The sequence below is a fragment of the Pan troglodytes genome, chromosome 18, assembly GCF_028858775.2.
Source record: "Pan troglodytes isolate AG18354 chromosome 18, NHGRI_mPanTro3-v2.0_pri, whole genome shotgun sequence".
Classification (NCBI taxonomy): domain Eukaryota; kingdom Metazoa; phylum Chordata; class Mammalia; order Primates; family Hominidae; genus Pan; species Pan troglodytes.
Genome location: NC_072416.2, coordinates 13,746,471 through 13,767,656, shown reverse-complemented (window position 1 = coordinate 13,767,656; position 21,186 = coordinate 13,746,471). Strand labels below are relative to the sequence as shown.

The window sequence follows — 21,186 nt, the reverse complement described above, 5'->3', positions numbered from 1 at the left end:
ATTAGAAAAAAAATCCTAAAATTCATATGGCACCAAAAAAGAGCCCAAAGAGCCAAAGCAAACCTGAGCAAAAAGAGCAAAGCTAGGCCAGGTGTGATGGCTCACACCTGTAATTCCAGCACTTTGGGAGTCCGAGGAGGGAGGATCGCTTCAGCTCAGGAGGTGGAGACTAGCCTGGGCAACACAGCAAAACCCCATCTCTACAAAAAATGCAAAAAATTAGTTGAGTGTGGTGGCCCACACCTGTAGTCTCAGCCACTCAGGAGGCTCAGGTGGGAGGATGGCTTGAGCCCAGGGTGGTTCAAGGCTGCAATGAGCCATGATCATGCCACTGCACTCCAGCCTGGATGACAGAGACCTGGTCTCAAAACAAACAAAAAAAGAGCAAAGCTGGAAGCATCACACTACCTGACTTCAAATTACAAGGCTGTAATAACCAACACAGCATGGTACTGGTATAAAAATAGACATATAGGCTGGGTGCTGTGGCTCATGCCTGTAATTCCAGCACTCTGGGAGGCCGAGGTGGGCAGATCACTTGACGTCACGACTTACAAGGCCAACTTGGCCAACATGGTGAAACACTGTCTCTACCAAAAAATAAAAAAAATTAGCTGAGCGTGGTGGTGTGTGCCTGTAGTCCCAGCTACTCGGGAGGCTGAGGTGGAGAATCGCTTGAACCTGAGAGGTGAAGTTGCAGTGAGCCAAGATCGCACCACAGCACTTCAGCCTGGGTGACAGAATAAGACCTTGTCTCAAAAAATAACAAAAAGAAAAACACATGGACCAAAAGAGCAGAATAGAGAGCCCAGAAATAAAGCCACATATTTACAGTCAAGTGATCTTCAATGAAACTGATAAGAACATACGCTGGGGAAAGAACACCATCTTCAATAAATGGTGCTGGGAAAACCGGACAGCCATACGCAGAAGAATGAAACTGGACCCCTCTTTCTCACTGTATACAAAAACCAACTCAAGATAGATTAAAGACTTAAATGTAAGACCCAGAACTATAAAAATCCTAGAAGAAAATCTGGGGAAAACTCTCTGGACATTGGTCTATGCAAAGAATGTATGACTAAGACCTCAAAAGCACAGGCAACAAAGCCAAAAATAGACAAACGGAACTTACTTAAACCAAGAACCTCAGTAACATTTCAGTGCTTCTTTAAAGACTAATGGCAGTTTACAGTTGTGATGGTTAAACTGAGTTCACCTAATTAAGTAAAGACAGTAAAGCAAGAGTCCCCTGAGCCATGACAGAATCACCAAGCCCTCAACTCAGGGTATGACAATTTAAAGCCAAGCCCTGCACTGGATGTTGTACATGGATGGGCATTGGATGTGTACAGCACTTGGCCCTTCAGAACCAGTTTTCCCATTTGTAAAATGAGAATTACGTCCCTTATCTTGAATTGTTTGGTGCGTTAAATGAGAAAAGGCGGGAAAAGCATGGGGTCTTGTGCATAGGAGTCCTCTGCATATGCTAGGTTCCTTCTCTTACTTGAAAGTTGTCCCCAGCTGGGTGCAGTGGTTTGTGCCTGTAATCCCAACAGTTTGGAAGGCCGAGGTGGGAGGAATGCTTGAGCCCAGGAGTTCAAGACCAGCCTGGGCAACATAGTGAGACCCTGTCTCTACAAAAAGCAGAAAAAAAATTAGCCTCACAGCTACTTAGGACGCTGATGCGGGAGGATTGCTTGAGCCCAGGAGGTAGAGGCTGCAGTGAGCCATGAGTGTACCACTGCCCTGTAGCCTAGGTGACAAAAGCAAGACCCTGTCTAAAAAAAAAGAAAAGAAAAGAAAAGAAAAAGAAAGTTATCCCCAAATTCAATGTCTAATTTAATGCCTACCCTTGACTTGGAAATCACCAGGGTAACATAGGACCATTAGATCTATGGTCTACCGCTGTATGCAATCCTCTGCCACTTATGTTTTAAACAAGAGAGCTCAGTCCGGAAACAACCTAAATGTCCCTAAACAGGAGAACTATTTGAGTCCAATTTTTTCCCACCAGATGCAAAATTATATACCCATTTAAAAATTGTTTAATCAAACTGTGGACAGTGGTTACCCATGAGGAGCGAAGTGAGAATTGGGGGTAGGAGTGTGTGTGTGTGGGAGAAGTATTAAGGGGAGAACTTTCATTTTTATTCTATGTCCCACTCTACTGGGACATTATTTTAAAATGAGAAAAGTATTCAAGACATACTTTCGAACACATATAATAAGCCCAAGTTAAAAATCATGTTTTACATATAATTGCAATGACTGTGGAAAACATTATAATTTTAAATGAAAGATGATAAAAATGTTATTACCAAGAGTTTTGTATGTTTTAAAAAAAACTATCCCTACAAAGAAATACTAGTACAGAGAAAATGTGCCAAAACATTAACAGAAGCCTCTGATTAGAAGAGGGTAGGTGAGATGTTTTGTTGTTTCTTCATAGTTTTATTAAAGTATAATTTACACGCCATAAAGTTCACCTATTTTAAGTATACAGTTTACCTATTTTAAGTATACGGTTTGAGTTTTAGTAATTTTTTTCTTTTTTTGAGCATAGTACCCAACAGTTTTTCAACCCCCGTCACCCCCCTGCCTTTGGCAGTACACAGTGTCTATCGCTGCCATCTTTATGTCCATGAGTATCCAATGTTGAGTTCCCACTTATAAGTGAGAACATGCGGTATTTGGTTTTCTGTTCCCACATTAATTCACTTAGGCTGCCAGCTGCATCCATGTTGCTTCAAAGGACATGACTTTGTTCTTTTTTATGGCTGTACACAGTATTCCATAGTGTATATGTACTACATTTTCTTCATTCAGTCCACCATTGATGGGCACCTGGGTTGACTCCATGAGTTTGCTATTTTGGATAGTGCTGAGTTTTAGTATATTTACGGCTATGTATTACTACATCCCAGTTGTGGAATACTTCCATCACCCCAATAGGTTCTCTTGGGAGCACATTAACCAGATATTTGGCTCAACTTTATTAGGGGAGGAGAAGGGTAACATGGGTGGTATCAATTTTGGCCAAAACACACGATAACAAACTGGGCTCATGCATTCTCCAAGGACTTCCCCCCTCTCCTTTTTCAGTTTTCATCCTGATCTAAAAGCACAGGTAAATTTCTCTTTCCTTTCTCGGGTAACCCCCAGCAACATACGCCTCGGTTCAATCCTCTGACAATGCAACCTGTCTGAGATTCTGGTTTCGTGTGGATGTCGCACAGTTGGTCCTCTCGGTCTTTACAGGCCTTGTGTTTCCCTCTATGCTCTCCAGCACATGACCCCCGAAGTCAGCCAGGTACCCCCATAGCAAATCCCAGCTCCAGATAGGCTTTACTGAATTTGTACCTTTTTTTTTCTTTTCTTTTTTTTTTTAGACAGTCTTGCTCTGTTGCACAGGCTGGAGTACAGTGGCACAATCTCAGCTCACTGCAACCTCTGCCTCAAGTGATTCTCCTGCCTCAGCCTCCCTAATAGCTAGGATTATAGGCAAACACCACCACGCCTGGCTATTTTTTTTTTTTTTTTTTTTTTTTTTTTTTGGTAGAGACAGGGTTTCACCATGTTGGCCAGGCTGGTCTCAAACTCCTGGCCTCAAGTGATCCGCCTGCCTTGACCTCCCAAAGTGCTGGGATTAGAGGCATGAGCTACCACATCTGGCCCAGTTGTGCTTTCTTATTATCTACAGCAAGAACCTTCTTTCCTTTCCCAACAGTCCAGCCGGGTATTTGAAAATATTTTTTAAAAAACATATTTTAGGGCTGGGCACGGTGGCTCATGCCTGTAATCTCAGCACTATGGGAGGCCAAGGTGGGAGGACTGCTTGAGCCCAAGAGTTCATCCTGGGCAACATAGTGAGACCCTGTCTTTAAAAAAATTTATAATATGTATATTTTAATATATTATGAAATATATTATATTAACATAAAATGTACAATAGTATGTATATCTTATGATGAATTTTTAGTTCCATACTGGATGATTCTCTAGATGACTAGTCTTCTACATTATTAAAAAAGGAAGTCATCATATTCATTCTTAGAAACATTTTCTTTGTGGTAGGTAGGCTTTGTTTTCTTTACTCCATACTTAAAACAGCCCGGGCGTGGTGGCTCATGCCTATAATCCCAACACTTTTGAAGACTGAGATGGGTGGATCGCTTGAGCCCAGGAGTTCCACACCAGCCTGTGCAACATGGCAAAACCTCACCTCTACTAAAAGTAGAAAAATCAACTGGCTGTAGTGGCATGTGCCTGTAGTCCCAGCTATTCAGGAGGCTGAGGCAGGAGGATCACTTGAGCCCAGGGAGGTTGAGGCTATAGAGAGCCGTGATCACACCACTGCACTCTGGTCTGGGTGACAGAGTGATGAGCCCTGTCTCAAAACAAACAAACAAAACTTAAAGCATTTTCTCAGTGGGAATCTTTTAAAAAATACTCTTTAAAAATAGAACAAAAACAATAAACATGTTCTTTCCTTTCTTTCTCTTTCTGCCCTCCTTCCCCCTCCTCTCCTTTCCCTTTCCTCACTCTACACAGGACAACTTGACTACCTTCTGTTTTCACATTCACAAAAGAAGTTCATCTGAGAGTTTGATCTGGGAAAACGGACACAGTCATACACGTCAGTGTCAATGGGGTTTGTCCCAGGCAGTGCGACTCCCTCATAGAGCCTGGCTGCCTGAGGGGCTTCAGCGGAAGAAAGACCTGCCACCTCCACCACAAAGAACAAAAAAGGAAGGATAAAACCCCAGAACGGAACAGCTTTCAGAAATGTAATTGAGACATCAAAGCCCTGTGAGAACACAGTGAGAGATTTCATAAGAAAACTAAAATGCGGCCACACCAGTGAGACAGGAAGGATCCCAGGGAGGGAGCTCTCGCTTTTCAGAGGCTGTGGGGCAGTTAAGGAGAAATGAAGCGGCTTCTACAGATTACAAGCAAATGCCATCCGCAAGGGAGATCAAGGAATTGCGGGTTTTGGGTGACTGCTTTGTGGGTCCCGCCAGTATCATTTTAGGGAACTCCTGTACCCTGCCCCAGTCCTCAGCTGCTCCACACCCTGGCTGTGGAGCCCTGGGGGACACAGGCTAGTCACCTTGGGACTGCCATGGGGTCTTGGGTCGAGGAGAAATCCAGGAGAAATGCTGAATGGAATCCAACTCAGCCCACCCTCTAAAGCCTCTGCCTGCAGGCTTCATGCGTGCATTTGGGAGCCAGCAGGAGTATGCTGAGTGCTAAGGTACCATGGGAAGGACTTGGTGGCAGACGGCTCTGTCGTGGTATGTGGCAGCCTCCCTGCCTGACACTCAGGAGTGGCCATGGCAAGGAGAGGCCAGTGCAGCTGATAGGTGACATGAGACTGCCTGGTCATCCATCCACCATCCCCAGATCTCACTGCCCATCGAATCTCCAATTCTACAGGGGTGGGGCTTAGGAATCTATTAAGAAAATTATCAGAAGACAATGATCAGATCAATTATCCCTATGATTTAAGAGGCCAAAGATACAGTAGTAAACGTGAAGGATTTGCATAGGCCATTCACAGATGAGGGGAAGGGGGCAGCCAGGAATGGGGATTGCCAATAAACACACACACACACACACACACACACACACACACACACGGCCATCCTCATGGGAAATCAGGAAACAACTCAAAATACCATCTTCTGCCCATAGGATTGGCAAGAATAAACATGTCTGATAACATCAGGTGTAATGAGGATGCAGAGAAACTGGCATTTCTCAAAAGCTGCTAGTGGGAGAATAAATTAGCATAGCCGTTTTGAAGGACAAATTAGCATTATTTATTAAAACCGAAAGTTTCACATTCTATGACCTAGCAATTGGTATCTTCCCAAGAAAAACACTCACACGCGTGGGCTAAGAGACTGTGAAGAGTCAATTTTCCAGCAAGAAGGGAAAGCCTAACTAAAATGTGTTTATTCCTTCTGTGTAACACCGAGGAGCAATGACATGGAATGAATTCGCCCTCCAGAGAGTTCAAGAGAGCCAAGTCTGAAGAACATACGATGAGTAGAAAAAGAAGCTCCAAGGTGATTTTAGTTTCTTTTTCTGTTTTTTTTCTTTGAGACAGGGTCTCACTCTGTCACCCAGGCTGGAGTACAGGGGAGCGATCATGGCTTACTGCAGCCTCGGCCTCACAGGCTCGAGTGATCCTCTCACCTCAGGCTCCCAAGTTACTGGGACTAAAGGCATGCACCATCCATGCCCAGCTAATTCTTTATTTTTTGTAGAGATGGGGTTGTGCCATGTTGCCCAGGCTGGACTCGAACTCCTGGCTCAAGGGATCCTCCCACCTCAGCCTCCCAAAGTGCTGGAATTACAGGCCGATTTTAGTTTCTACACACTGCTCTGATTTTCTAAAGGGAAAATAGTTATGTTATTTGCACACTTAAAATTGAATAAAGAAATAAGTGAGTCTCTTTCCACAGCTTTACACAAAGGGACTCAGGTCTTTACGAGGCCCAGCCAGGGTTGGGGAGCAGCACTAGGCCAAGCTGCTGGCCAGCCGGGCTCTGCCTGATCATGCAGATGATAGACAATCACTGAGAACCAGGTGATGGCGTGAAGCCAAGAGCTCTCTGACAGCACCCTTGGGACATAGCTGTGGATGTTTCCAAGTGTGAGTTCTTCTCACAGTCAGACCTGTGAGTTCAAGAGCTCTGGTGTCCAGTTCAGCTCACATGTGCACGTGCACAGTCTGGTGCCTACTGGGGCCAGGCTCTGTACTAGGCACTAAGTACCTATACTGAGAATGAGGCTTGGCCCCCACCAAGAGGAGTTCAGGGCCCAGGTGGAAGGCTAAGGACCATGAAAGGCTGTGCAGACCAAGCCTCCATTGTGGGGAGGAACCAGGCCCCACAGGCAAAAGGTAGGATGGCAGATGTCTCCATCTTCCCCAGGACCCTGAAGGTATGGCATGCCTCCTAGCGGAACCTTGTTCCAAGGAAAGGTGACATAGCCCTCCTACTCCCAGGCACTACCTTTTATTTTTCTTTGGGGAGGGGGGAAAATTTGCTGCATGTCGTATGTATGTGTGTGTGTATGTATGTATGTATGTATTGACTGAGATAGGTCTGTCACCCAGGCTGGACTGCAATGGTGCAATCATTGCTTACTGCAGCCTCAAACTCTTGCACCCAAGCGATCCTCCTGCCTCAGCCTTCTAAGTAGCTAGGACTACAGGTGTGCCATCATTCCTGGGTAATCTTTTTTTTTTTTTTTTTTAGAGATAGGATCTTGCTATGTTGTCCAGCCTGGTCTCAAACTCCTGGATCAAGTGGTCCTCCTGCCTTGGCCTCCCAAAGTGCTGGGATTATAGGCGTGAGCCACCACACCTGACCCATTCTATTTTATTTGAAAATATTAAACTTATCAACCACTTTCACTAGATAACAAATTCCTAGGTTCCCATTTTAACAGGTATAAAACCTTTTTACAGTGGATAGTAAGTGTCTCCTGTGCCCCTCTGCAGAGGCAACCACTGCACGGGCTCTTGTTGCCTGTCCACTGTGCATTTTCAAGCACTCATGGGGCTATGTTCTCCTCTCCATTTCCTTTCTTAAATGGTGGCATGCCACCCACACTGCCTACATTGTGCTTTTGACACTTCCTGATGGCACATCAGCACTGAGACACTCCTTGTGATTTTTCATAGCTGCATTCTCTCCCACGGTAGGGAGAACTCTACACCATTTAACAGCTCTCCAACTGGCAGACATTCGGAGTGTTTAGAAGCTTTTGCTACAACATTCAAAGGAACATTCTTATTCATACGCACATGCGAGAGTAAATTTATAGCAGCAAAGGAGAGCTTATGCTTAATTTTTCTAAAACATTTGTATTCTATTAAAATAAATTTCAGAAGGAAACTTCATATCATTACCATGAATGGAAAAACAGAATTACTTACAATCATTAAGGTAAACATGAAAACTGATTAGAGGAGAAAAGACCTTTTATTAAATTACAGCCTAATGCCTGCTCTTTTGATAAAAAGAGGAAATCTGAGTTACAGAGGCTCTACGACAAACTAGTCTGAATCTGAGACCTTCTCCTTGGTGTAACAGCACAGACTAGAGAGGCACTGAAATGGATTTTCTTACGGACTATACTTTCCAAAGATGGCCACAGCAATATTTCTTACCTACATGTTCTTCTTATAGTGTGACTTTGACTCTCCTCCCATCAGGTGGTGGGGTCTACCCTTCTCCTTGAACCTGAGTGGGCCTCAGTGATTGTCTAGACCAAAAGAGTACCAATGGAAGTGATGCTTTGTGATTTCTGAGGCAAAGTCATAAAAATGCTCTTGGAACCTATCCACCATGTTGTGAGGAAGCCCAAGTAGCCATGGAGACACCCACAGAGAGAAACCAAGGTCCAGGCCCACAGCCAGCTCCCAGTCTATACACGCCAGCTGATGCCATGTGGAGCAGAGTTATTCCCGTTGAGCCCTGGGCAAATTATACATTTGCTAGCAAAATGAATTCTCATAGTTGTTTTAAGCCATGAAGTTAATATATGTGGTTGGTTACTCAGCAATAGATAATTGTGATGGTAATTTAATTTAGTGCTACATCCAGGCACATCTAAAATTCTAAAATTCTTTCAGTACCACCAAGAAGCTACATGCTGCATCTCAGAAGACTGGCCTAGAGAAACAACTCAGGATTGGCTGTTTTGGGGACCTTGGAAGATCCTGCAAGTATTTAGCAGAATGAAGGGAAACTAGTACCACCATTTCCCAACACAACTTTAAGATGCTGGGAAGGAAGAGGAGAAAAGGAAAAAGCATGAAAGAAAAAGCATGCTGTTACCATGAAGAGCAGTATCACGGCAACTTGAGCTTTAGCACTGTGCAGACTGGGTTTAAAGCTCAGCTCTGCCAGTTATTAAACTGTGTGACCCTGGGCAGATCACCTCCCTTTTCTGAGTCTCAGGTTTCTGCCTTATAAGAAGAACACTTAACCACCTGCAGGACTGCCCAGGGTATCTGGGAGGGGCATGGGGCTGTGCCCAGCATGCATCACAGAGGCAAGCTATGGTGGTCATTGTTAGAAGTGGTCCTAGTGTTCTCCCAGCACAAGTCAAATTGCTCGGAAGTGCCATGACATTTCTGGAGCCATGACTCTCTCGTTGGAACCCTTCTGCCTAAGGTACTCATGTTTTCTGAATGCAAACTCTTGACTAAATGAGTCTCTTCAGAGGGAGAAAATGAATCATGGTTTTCGGTTGTTTTTCAGAATTCCTGTAAGGTCATGGAATATGCAAGATACACAGGCCCCCCGGGCTCTGCAGTGAGGCCTCCCCTGACCCCTCATCCCTGGCTGCTACCCCAGTCCCTCTCTACATTTCCCCAATCCCCAGCCCCAGCCCAGTGCCTGTCATTCTTGACTGTGTTGAAGCATCCCTGTCCAGACTGTAAGCTCCCAAAACAAGGGGTCCTGACCGGTATCACTAGCTGCTGTACCCTCTGGAGGGGGTCTGGGCAACGGCTGGTGCTGAAGAAGTATTTGTGGATGGGAAGGAAGGAAGCTAATGTCTTTTGGTGCTCCCATTTGGAGGCCAGGGACTTCTCAATCAACTGTTCTTCTAGCTCCTGGGCTGAAGCCTTCCCCTACAGCCCCCTCTGACAGGCTGTAGCCCATTACTGAGCGATAAATGGGGCTGACTGACTTTTGCTGTATTTTAATAATCCCTTCACAATAAAATATGAATGCCAATCCATAATTTAATTCTTGGCATTGGTGGCTCCAGCTGCATTTAGAATGGAAGTCTTTTTCCTTACAGGGGGATATCCAGGCCAGCAGAATTCCAAGGCTTTGAAATCCAATAGCCTGTTTTAGGCCACGGCTGGAGTTTAAATTAGCAGTTCAGTAAACATTAGCAAATCTTTCAAGCACGTGTGGTTTATCAGAGGTCAGGAAGGACTGAGGAACAGGGAAGACTGATCCCTTGAGGGAAAGGCAGGCTCACCCTGGAATTCCAAGAGCAGGGCCCACAGCTGATAGGAGACCTGGAGGGCCCGTGGCTGCACGTGTGAGGGAGGGGCTGTGGTCTTGGCCCCTCCATACACCCATCCAGCCTGACTTGTTTCTATTCCAGAGTCTGCGCTGGTACCAGGGATTAGTGAGGGAGAACTGCAGTGGCCTGTGGGTGGTGCAGGGAGGGCAAAAAACACTGAGCATTGCTGGCTTTCACCGGAGTTGGGGATGCAGCACCATTCCAGGCTTTGGTTCTCTAAAGCCATGTACTGAAAGATTATCAGGGCTGAGTGAGGTGGCTCATACCTGTAATCCCATTACTTTGGGAGGCCAAGGCGGGAGGATTACTTGAGCCCAGGAGCTCAAGACCAGACTGGGCAACAGAGCAAGACCTCGTCTTTACAAATAATAAAAAAATTAGCTGGGCGTGGTGGTGCACACCTGTGGTCCCAGGCTGAGGTGGGAGGATAGCTTGAGCCTGGAGTTCCAGGTTGCACTGGGTCATGATCGCACCACTGCACCACTGCCTGGGTGACAGAGTGAGACTCCATCTAATAAAAAAAGTCAGGGCTGTTTTGAATCAAGGCCCCTGCTCCCAGTTTTTTTTTTTTTTTTTTTTTTTGAGACAGTATCACTCTGTCACCCAGGCTGGAGTGCAGTGGCGCGATCTCAGCTCACTGCAAGCTCCGCCTCCCGGGTTCATGCCATTCTCCTGCCTTAGCCTCCCGAGTAACTGGGACTACAGGCGCCCGCCACCACGCCTGGCTAATTTGTTTGTATTTTTAGTAGAGATGAGGTTTCACCATGTTAGCCAGGATGGTCTCGATCTCCTGACCTCGTGATCTGCCTGTCTCAGCCTCCCAAAGTGCTGGGATTACAGATGTGAGCCACTGCGCCCAGCTTGCTCCCAGTAGTTTTATCAATGACAATGGCTGCTGGCACCAAGACCAACCTTTATAAAGTGCTTTTATATGCCAAGCCCCAACTTTCCACTTGACATGGTCCCAGATCCTATGAGGTGGCCACAAACTGCAGCAGGCCAAGTGACTTCCCCAATGACACAAACTGATGAGTGACATATGTGGCTGAGGGATGCAGCCAGATGGCCATGTGAACTTCACACTCTCCTGAACAAGCTGATCAAAACCTGGCATTCCAGTCCCCTGGGTGAGGCCAGAGAGAGCACTCATCTGCCTCACAGCCTGGTGCCCCCTCTACCTGGGCTAGCTGCAGAGGGTGGGAGATGTTGGCTGGTTCTGGCAAGGGGACAGTCAAATGATGTGAGCTCTCAACAGGCAAGCCCTGAGGGTTTAACTCCCTGGTGGCCAAGGATCTGAAGCCACCTCCATGCTCCTGGACTGCCTTGGCAAGGTCCCCCTTTCACAGGGCACTCGGTGGCCCCTTCGAGCAGGAGACCTAGTTCCTTCTTTGGCTTAGGAAATGCTGTCTCTCTTCTACCCTTGAGAGTTTCTCTTCCTGGCATGCAGGAGAGACTGAAGCTGGGTGTCCGCCCCTTGGGCTCTTTTCAGATGCTAGAATCCATCAGTTAGCAAGACCAGTCAGCAGCCTGCCCTCATGGTGCTTCAGACCAGCAGAAGGATGGCTGCCCTTCCAAGCTGCTGGACACTTGGGGCATCAGCCTCTGTGGGATGGAGACGGTTCTTTGTGGCACAGAATTACATTGGTGACTTGAGGGAAAATCAGCCTCGCATGCCTCCCTGATGACAGAATGCAGCTGCAGGAGGGGCCTTGGCCACCATACTGCACTGCTGGGGAGTACCTGGTGAGTCACGGCTCAGTGCGGGGTGGAGGGGAGAGGAAGCCTAAGTGGTCCGAGGGGTCAATCAACAGCCCAGGAGGACAGTGCAATGCATCTCTCCCAGGTCACCACCCTGTCAGAATCCACTGAAAACTGAAAACAGCAGCCATTCTGGGGCATAAACAAATCACGTTTCCTTGGGAGCTAACTTGAGTGCTTTGAAAAGGAAGCCAGTGCTGATTCCAGTGTAAGCCCAGCAGAGCTGGAGTGACAAGGAACTGGGCCCTGGTAAATTCTACAGATCACCTGAAAGAGGCAGAACAGCATGGTAGGACACCTGGACCTTCCTGAGCCTCGACTAACTCCAGTGGGGGACTTCATAATCCAGGACACTTTCAAGACGAAAGAAGGGCTGAGACTGTTCCCACCGAGGGTGTGAACTAGCACACTCAATTAGGTTGGCTGCTTCTCCTGACAGTCAAATCAATCCTTTGAAGAAAATTAAGTAACCATTTCTCCATCAACCCAGCAACAGCTTATGGGTTATTTGCTGCAAGTAGCAATCAATTACTTTTTCTTCTTTGTGGCTCCCTAAAGCATTCCTTCCCAGCATGAAAAGGGGGCAGTTGTGAAGTGTGATATTTCCTGGACAGAGAGTGGGTCTTGGCACCTTTCTACTGCCAGGCCTATAAGCCGCACCCTCTAACATGAAGAGGAAAAAAAAATGTACTGGTGGCATTTCTGGGATTTGTAAAGGAAACCAGCAATGAGGTATGTAGATAATGGGGTATTTGTTGAAATTCAGTTACCCGGGGAAACTGGGACCTACTGCTTGGTTTTAAGGTTTGAGCTGTTCACTGGGCGTCCCGCTATAGGTGCCACACTCATGTCCGAGCCTCTGCCGCCTCTCCACACCCCTCTGCCCACACCACCAAGAGTAACCGGCAGAGCACTGTTAAGAAAACTCTTGTGTTCTCCTAACACATTCCAGCTCCACTTCCCCACCAAGAAGCACAGGTCTGAATGCAGGGGAAGCTGTGCAGGGGAACAGTCCCAAGCCGGGCCTGGGCCAAGTGCCTGGAGTTGAGTGGTAACTCTGCCACCTTCCAGCTGTGGTGACCCTGGGCATGTGACTTTGCTTCAGTTGTCTCATCTATAGGCGGGGGGTAATAAAATAATTTTATAGCTCTACTTCATGATATGCAAGCTGGAGTATTTGGGGAGAAGGGTACTGAGGCCCGCAATTTACTTTGAAATAAATTTTTAAAAAGATTCACTTCCTCACCTCTAAGGAAAAGTATCTTAAAAAAAAAAAAAAAAAGAAGAGAAGCCAGGTGTGGTGGCATGCAACTATAGTCCCACAACTCAGGAGGCTGAGGCAGGAGGATTGCTTGAGGCCAGGAGTTTGAGGCTACAGCACTAAGACTAAGCCTGTAAACTCCAGCTTGGTTAACATAGCCAGAGCTATTCTCGCCTGGGAAACATAGCAATACCCCATCTAAAAAAAAAAAAAAAAAAAAAAAAAAAAAAAAAAAAAAAAAAATTGGGCTGGGTGTGGTGGCTCACACCTGTAATCCTAGCTGCTTCGGAGGCCGAAGTGGGAAGCTCACTCGGGCCCAGGAGTTCGAGGCTGCAGTGAGCTATGATCAAAACACTGCACTCCAGCCTGGGTGACAGAGACTCTAACTCTCCCCCACAAAAAAGTTTGGTGGATAAAGTAGACACGTGATAAGACAAGTAGACAAGTATGAGGGTGTTCACTATACAATTCTTTCAACTTGGTTGTATGCTTGGAAGGTTTCAAAATAAAATTTTTTGGGGAAAAATGGACTTCCTAGCATTGTTGTGAAGTTCAGGCAAATTACAACAGATTTGACACAAGGTGACTGGTCAGTATGCAGAATCTGCACTCAAATTATTAGTTTTCTGGCCTCCTTTATATCACTTTTGTGTGATGACTACAGGAGCCTATCACTGTGAAGATCCATTTTGTTCCCAAGTTGAATAGCAAGGATTTGAATGGAAAGGGTTTGGATGGAGCCCTCTGTAGGACTCTTTCTAGAATCTCTTAACTCTGCAGAATCTTCATGTCTCCCAGCACACTCAGGGCCACTGAGGACACTCTATCAATGCTCACTTTACAGATAGAGGTGGATAAATCTGTCACTGGCTCACTCAGCAACTATCTGAGCAGTGACTGTGTGAAGGGTTGGCTGTCTTTGTGACTGGTACACGGCCCAGGAGCAATAACTAACTGAAAGTGCCATTTTCAGGCAGGGAGCTGAAGGCTTGGGGAGGCTGGGTGCCTCAATCTCAGGTACCCACAGGCTGGGGGAAGTGCTAGCTTTGGGCTCAGCTCTGTCTGCTTCCAAAGGTGGGGTTTTCCACAGCTACTTCCTTTCTCTCAGTGTGAAAGGCACAAGCCATGTCTAGTAAAATGAGGTGACTGGTTTTCACAGTGGCCAAAACCAGTTGTGTGTCTTCATCTCTCCCTCGTGTCAAATTTTAAGACTCTTCTTGGGAGAATGGAGGATGAGAATTTTACCCTCCTTGTTCCCATGTGTCCAGAACATGTATGGGGGCAGCCTCTCTGACTGCTGAAGTCTACTTAAGGATGAGCAACTTGCAAAAGCTTCACTCCTTGTTCCCCTTCTTCAATACGTGCAGTTCACAGCTTGACAACTTGGTGAAAACACAATTACCAGAAACCGAGTCCAAGGGAGCAGCAGTTCCAAGTACAGTCTGGCATATCCCCTTATCAAGTGACACCCAGCTGCCAGAGACACGATCTCATCTTACAATGCATCGGTGACCACACTTATCTCTGCTCTCGGAATGCCACATTTGCATAGTACATTGCATAATTTCCTCTCTGAAAATGGCCCTGTTTAGCATGAGTAAATAAAGTTGCCTAACTCTGTGAGGCAGCCGAATGGAATACTTGAGATTTCCAAGAAAAGATCTGAATACTTAAGCTCATTATGCAGCCAGATAAAGTCACACGGAATCTAGGTTCATGCAGCTCCTCTTCCCCGCTGTTCAGCAGCCCGGCAGCCCGGGAACAAGGGTATCCTGGTCTTCGGAAGCCCTCTGTGATGGCTCTGCTCTGGACCTTCCACAGGATGTGGTCAGGGTCTCTCTACCCCATTTGTGCCTGGGGCTACTGTGTGTCGGGTACTGGCCTACAGGGATGAAGAAGGCAGATGCATCCTTACACTGGGTGACCCTTCAGAAGCTGTTTCCTTATCTGAAAAATGAGGACACCCCTACTTTGTAGGAATGCTGTTGGGAACAAGTAAGCTGGGGTGCAGAGAGGGCTTGTGATTTTTCTCCACCTTTGTGGTGTGGGCCCACCTCTCCTTCCTCCCTCTGGAGAGAAGTTCTTGAAGATGGGGCTACATCTTCTCTTTCCCTTGGATTTCCTCTATAAGGCACCTCATCAGAAAAGTACACAAGGGTGTTCCAGAGAGCAGATCCTGGCCCAGGGTATTCTCCTTCCTTAGGGGGTGAGGTCCCCAGGCAGAGGACATAGTCTAGAGAATATGTTAAAACCTCTGGGATATGCTGGGTGTGGTGGCATATACCTGTAATCCCATCCTTTGGGAGGCTGAGGTGGGAGGATTGCTTGAGCTCAGAGTTTGAAAACAGCCTGGGCAATATAGTGAGACCCCATCTCTATGACTCCTAGGGAGATAGTTTTAATAAAAAAAAAAAAATTAGCTGGGCATGGTGGCACATGGCTGTAGTCCCAGGTACTTGGAAGGCTGAGGCAGGAGGACTGCTTGAGCCCAGGAGGCAGAGGTTGCAGTAAGCTGAGATTGTACCACTGTACTCCAGCCTGGGCGACAGAGTGAGACCTTGTCTCAAAAAAACCCCCCAAAACAAAACTCACCTCTGGGATCTATATTACTAACACTGCTAGAGAAGGCATCTGTGGGTGCCACACACATCTGTGGGGGATCCTGGTACCCACAGATGCTGGCCAGACCTCAAGGAGCTCTTCTGGTCAAATGGATCTGAGCCTGGCATTCAAGGCTCTTCTAAGCAAGGAGGCATTCTCTCCTGCTAACATCCAACCCAGATTCTCCTCCGACATAGGCCAGTTGTGGGGAAGAAAAGCCTTCATAGATGGAACTGGTACACCCATTCATCACTGCCTCAGACTTTTCATTCAAACATTTCTGGGGGTGCTGGACTCTGCTTGGCAAAGAGGACCACAGAGATGGGTAAGACTTGTCCCTCAGGGGTTCCTGTCTAGCATGGGAGCCCAAAGAAGTGACAATTACATACCATGGGACAAGAGCCACAGCAGGGGAAGACCAGGAGGATGTAGACTGCTGGAAGAGAGGCCATGACACAGCCCAAGGGTCAGAGAAGGCTTCTTGCAGGAGGTGATTTATTTTTATTTTTTTGAGACGGAGTTTTGTTGTGTTGCCCAGGCTGGAGTGCAATGGCGCAATCCTGGCTTATTGCAACCTCCACCTGCCAGGTTCAAGTGATTCCCCTGTGTCAGCCACCTGAGTAGCTAGGACAACAGGCATGCGCCACCACGCCTGGCTAATTTTTGTATTTTCAGTAGAGACAGGGTTTCACCATGTTGGCCAGGCTGGTCTCAAACCCCTGATCTCAGGTGATCCGCCCACCTCAGCCTCCCAAAGTGCTGGGATTACAGGAGTGAGCCCTGTGCCCAGTCAGAAGGTAATGTTTTAAATTGATCTTGAAAGAAGCCCAGCGATGGGCCAAGCAGAGGTGGAGAGCAGCGCCACTGGGCCTCTCTGGGGGGACTGCTGGCTCCTCCCCAGCATATTCTTGGATCTGACCCTTGTGGGCCCAGCACTAGCCTCCCATTTTCCACCAAACCTCTGGGGTTTGAGGCTCTTCGCCTCATCATTTCCGCCAGAAGGTCTGGGGAGCGTTCGCTTGCCCATCTCTCAGGCCCTCCCTCTGTGTCTGTCCCTGAGTTTCAGCCTCCAGGGACAGGTTCAGCCTTGTGGTGAAGGCAGCCTTGTGGTGAAGGCACAGTGAGGACCAGGCCGCCTGCTGCTTTAGACTGAGCTCTGCCCCTTACCAGTGTGGGACCTCGGCTTGTTGCCGTCTCCCCTCTGGCCCTCAGGTACCTCATCAGCAAATAGAGGTGATATTAACAATACTGTCCCTGTAGTGTTACTATGAAAACTCAATGATGTTTGTAAGGTGCTAGGATAGTGCCTGGCACTTAGGAGTAACAGCAGCTCTTTGAGTTCCACCCAGCAAGAACCAGCAGGGTTTGGTGGGGAGAACACTGAGCTGAGATGGAGAAGGGGCCTGGGTCTGATGCCCAGTGGGGCCACTTACTAGGCTGTGTGGCCTCAGTCAGGGCAACCGACCTTTCCAGGTGGACCTCAGCTTCCTTGTCACTCAAATGAAGCGGTTGGGACTAAACCACATGCCTCTTTTCTGATGGGAAAGAATGTCTAAATTTCATACCAGGGGACACATTTATAGCCGTTTGGCAGAAATTAGTTCACAGAGTGAATGCTTACCGGCATAGCAGTCTGATTTTTAATTAGCTTGTGGGAATTCAATATACTTCAAACATTAACAGTAAAATATAGGAGACCTCTGGTGGAGACAAGCTGTACCTTTGGACTTAAACAAAAGCGTATACCTCACAAACCAAATTCCCTGCTTTACGTTTTTAATCTTTTGTGTTCAAACTGATTACTAATAAACTTTGGGCAGCAGAGCAACATTCTGGAAGCATGTGATTTAAGTGAAACGCAATCTTATCAGCACAGCTGTGTGTAATACAATACCACACCCCCAATCAGATGGCCTTATTTAAACTATGTTTCAGCCATGGTAAAAATGGAGACTCTCAAACTATTTTTCCCTCTGAGTTTTTAATTCTTTTAAAAATGAACTAGGTGCGGTGGCTCACACCTATAATCCCAACACTTTGGGAGGCTGAGGTAGGCAGATTGCTCAAGCCCAAGAGTTTGAGACCAGCCTAGGCAACATGGCAAGACCGTGTCCCTACAAAAAAAAAAAAAAAAAAGCAAAAATTATCTGGATGTGGTGGTGTGCACCTGTGGTCCCAGCTACTCGGGGGGCTGAGGTGGGAGGATCACTTGAGCCCAGGGAGGTCAAAGCTACAGTGACCATAATTGCATCACCGCACTCCAACTTGGGCAACAGAAGCATACCCTGTTTCAAAAAGAAAAGAAAAGAAAAGAAAAAAATGAACTTGTACATGAACTACTTATGAAATTCATGAAGGGCAAAATAAAAAAGGGAGCTCCATTCATTCAAGAAACTTTTATGGAGTACCTTCTAGAACATTAGTTCTATGAGGGCAAGGATTTTTGTCATTTTTGTTCACTGCTCATGGCCAGGCACACGGTATGTGCTCACTAGACGTCTGTGGAGAGGAGGGATGCCTACCTTGGACATCCAAGGTGTTGGAGAGACAAGATAAAAGGCTCAGTCCCTGCTCTGTAGGACCTCACAGCCCAGTAGGGAGAAAACAGAATGAACAAGACACGCAGAGTGTGACACGCAGAGTGCGACAGTCAAGGACATGCAGGGAAGGGGCATGTACCATGGGCCAGAGGCAGGAGGGAACATGGTGAGTTTGGGAAACTCCTGTCCTTTGTTGGGGCTGGGATATGAGGAAGAGGGCAGTGAGGACTGTTGGGGGTGAGGCTGCGGAGGGTGGGGACCCATCAACAAGGGTGGCTTATTAAAGCCACACCTAGGACTATAAATAGTTGCCCAGGAACTGGGGACACTAGGAAGATCACTGCAAGAACTGAAGGTTTTTGCCTATCATTATTCAGTGAAATGTAACTCAGGCCCTTAATTGGAAGCTTATAATGAAGACCTGGACTGGAACTTAAAATATAACACGAACAAAGAGTTTACTAAGCATATTAAGAAAAAATAACATGACATTTGTTCCTTTATTTATTAATTCATCGAACAGTTACTGTGTATCTACTATGGGCCAAGCACAGTCCCAGGTACTAGGGCTGCAGGGGTGAAAATGAAGGTCTGGCCCTCGTGCAGCCACAGTCTGAACAGACAGACCATAAAGCAGTAACTGAAAGAAATCTATGAGTATAAACTGTACCAGCACAATGGGAAGGTATATTCAACCCGTTACAGACTTTGTTTAAAAGTTCATCTGCAAACCCTGCAAATAAACTCTTCAAAAGTTCCAGCCACTTGCAAACATATACCCATGCTAATTTCAGATACTAACAGTTACAGTGTAATATTTAATAAGCATCTGACACTGAGCTAAGCACTCAAAACCACCCAGCCCAGGCAGTCCCATTATCTGCACATTACACATGAGAAAGCTGAGACCCTGAGAGGGTCAGTAACTGACTTGAGGTTGTGCTGCTACTGTTATCTTCCGGGAGGTCAATTCCCAGGACCCCAAGCAGGAAATGCCCAAGTGAGTCAGGTCCAAGTCCCTCCATGTGCTTGAAACCAAACCCCAATCTTGTAAAAAGATTCTCTGGGCCACACTAAGTTAGTGAAATCTGGACCAGAAGGGTAAACCACATTTGGCTGCCTGTGCTAAGAAAGAGATCAGCAGCTTTCACAGCAGGAGCAGGGGTGACTTCACTTTGGCCGGGCGGTGTGCATCACCGCCTTCAGCTGCTCTTGCTAATTTCTTGGCAGAGGAAATCCACCAGCAGGCGGAGAAAGGGAAAGGTGAAAGAGAGACAGGAGATTTTGGCAGGACCGTAGGAGGGCATGATAGGTGGTGAGAAAGCCCAGGCTCCAAATTGCTGAATCCCCCGCAGTCTTACCTCCCTGTTAAGGAATGACTGGCTCTGAAACTCCTGCACCTTCTTGAGCTTGATGCACAGAGGCAAGTTCAGAGCTAGGAAGCCATGGATTGAATTTTTTTTAGGCAAAAGGTAACAAAAGAGCTAGTCAGGCTGTCCAATAGTAAATAAGTGTGTCATAGGCAGAGCCACCGTGGTCAGACACTTGGCAGGGGTGCAGAGCCTGTGTACCCAGTCAGCTGTGCCTCCAAACCCCAGGTACAACTCTGGCTAGATAGGTAAGAATCACAATCCCCACTGTCTCTGCTTCCTGCCACATGCTGGACACTTAAACACAGCACAGGCTCTGGGCCTCTACTTTCCCATCTGTAAACAGGGGTGAAAACAGCACGTGGGTCCCAGGCAGGGAAGAATGAAAGCAGAGAGCAAGTGCCCAGTCCACACCTCTGTTACTGTTACCATCCTCGCTTTGCCCCGTCCTCGCACCTGGGTGAGGAGGTAGCCACACAAATCTGGGCTTTCAGTCCCAGACGAGGACGCCTGGGCCCCAGCAGAGTTGACAGCATGCAGCCACACACTAGAAAGTGACGGAGCTGGGATCCTGAAAGACTCCAAACCCATGCCTTTCTTGTTTCCTGATTTTACCCCACGTGCTAGACAGCGCTGCTGCCCAAAAGGACTTTCTGCATTGATGGAAATGTCCTACGACCATGCTGTCTAGTACAGAGCCACCACACATGTGGCTATTTGCATTTCAATTAAAATTAAATATAATTAAATATCCTTTTTCCGTTGTCTTGCTATCCACGACTGAGCACTTGAAATGTGGTGTGACAGTGGAACAGAAATGTTTAATTTTATTTAACCTTAATTTTCATTAATGTAGATTTAGACAGCCACAAGTGGCTACTGTGTTGGACAGCGAAGGGTTAGAGGGAAGAAAACCAGACCCTGCCCACTGTGTGGGACCGTGGGAAACAGCTCTGCTCCACGTCTGCCGATGAGCCGTGCATGAGAATGACCTGTCCTGGCAAACCCGGGTGGCATGAAGCAGCCTGGCCCAGGGCCTTGGAGCTCCCTGACCTGGAAGGAACGGGGCGCTCTGGCCACATGCACTCTTGGCTCTTGGCTCACTCAGCCTGGGGGTTATGACTCCCATGCCTCACCTTAGCCGCCACGCTCTCTGCAGAGCACACAGAAAGCCCATTCCCACACAGCTGTCTCTCCGTGTCACAGAGCAAGTAGGTATGATCAATGGGCATGGGGTGCCACAGGTCTCACTGCTGGAAGGGATTCCTCATGGGCCACCTGCCTCCCTCCACCCTGGCCTCTGAGGATGAGCAGGGTCTGACCTGCTCACTGCCTGGGGATCTCTCTGTCCTGGCCCCCACATAGGACTGGGCCCAGTGGAGGGGCGGGAAAGGCTCTTGAACGAAGGAGTTGAAAAGTTACTCCCACACACAGCACTTGGGCGAGAATGTGCAGGCAACTGGAAAGGCTGAAGCTCACACACAGCGTCTTGGGAGAGATCCAGGGTTCCTCGAAGGGAGGCCCATTGGCAGCCTGGGGCACCCGGTTCTGGGACAAAGTGCAGATTTTAGGACTCCAGCCCCACCAGGCT

The 21,186-nt window shown here is 47.3% G+C and overlaps 1 protein-coding gene across 11 annotated transcripts in view; it reads right to left on the bottom strand.

The window, feature by feature from the left end:
- CLEC16A (C-type lectin domain containing 16A) overlaps window positions 1-21,186 on the bottom strand; it is a 236,576-nt gene that overhangs the window by 62,388 nt on the left and 153,002 nt on the right. The gene's annotated exons all lie outside the window — the stretch shown is intronic.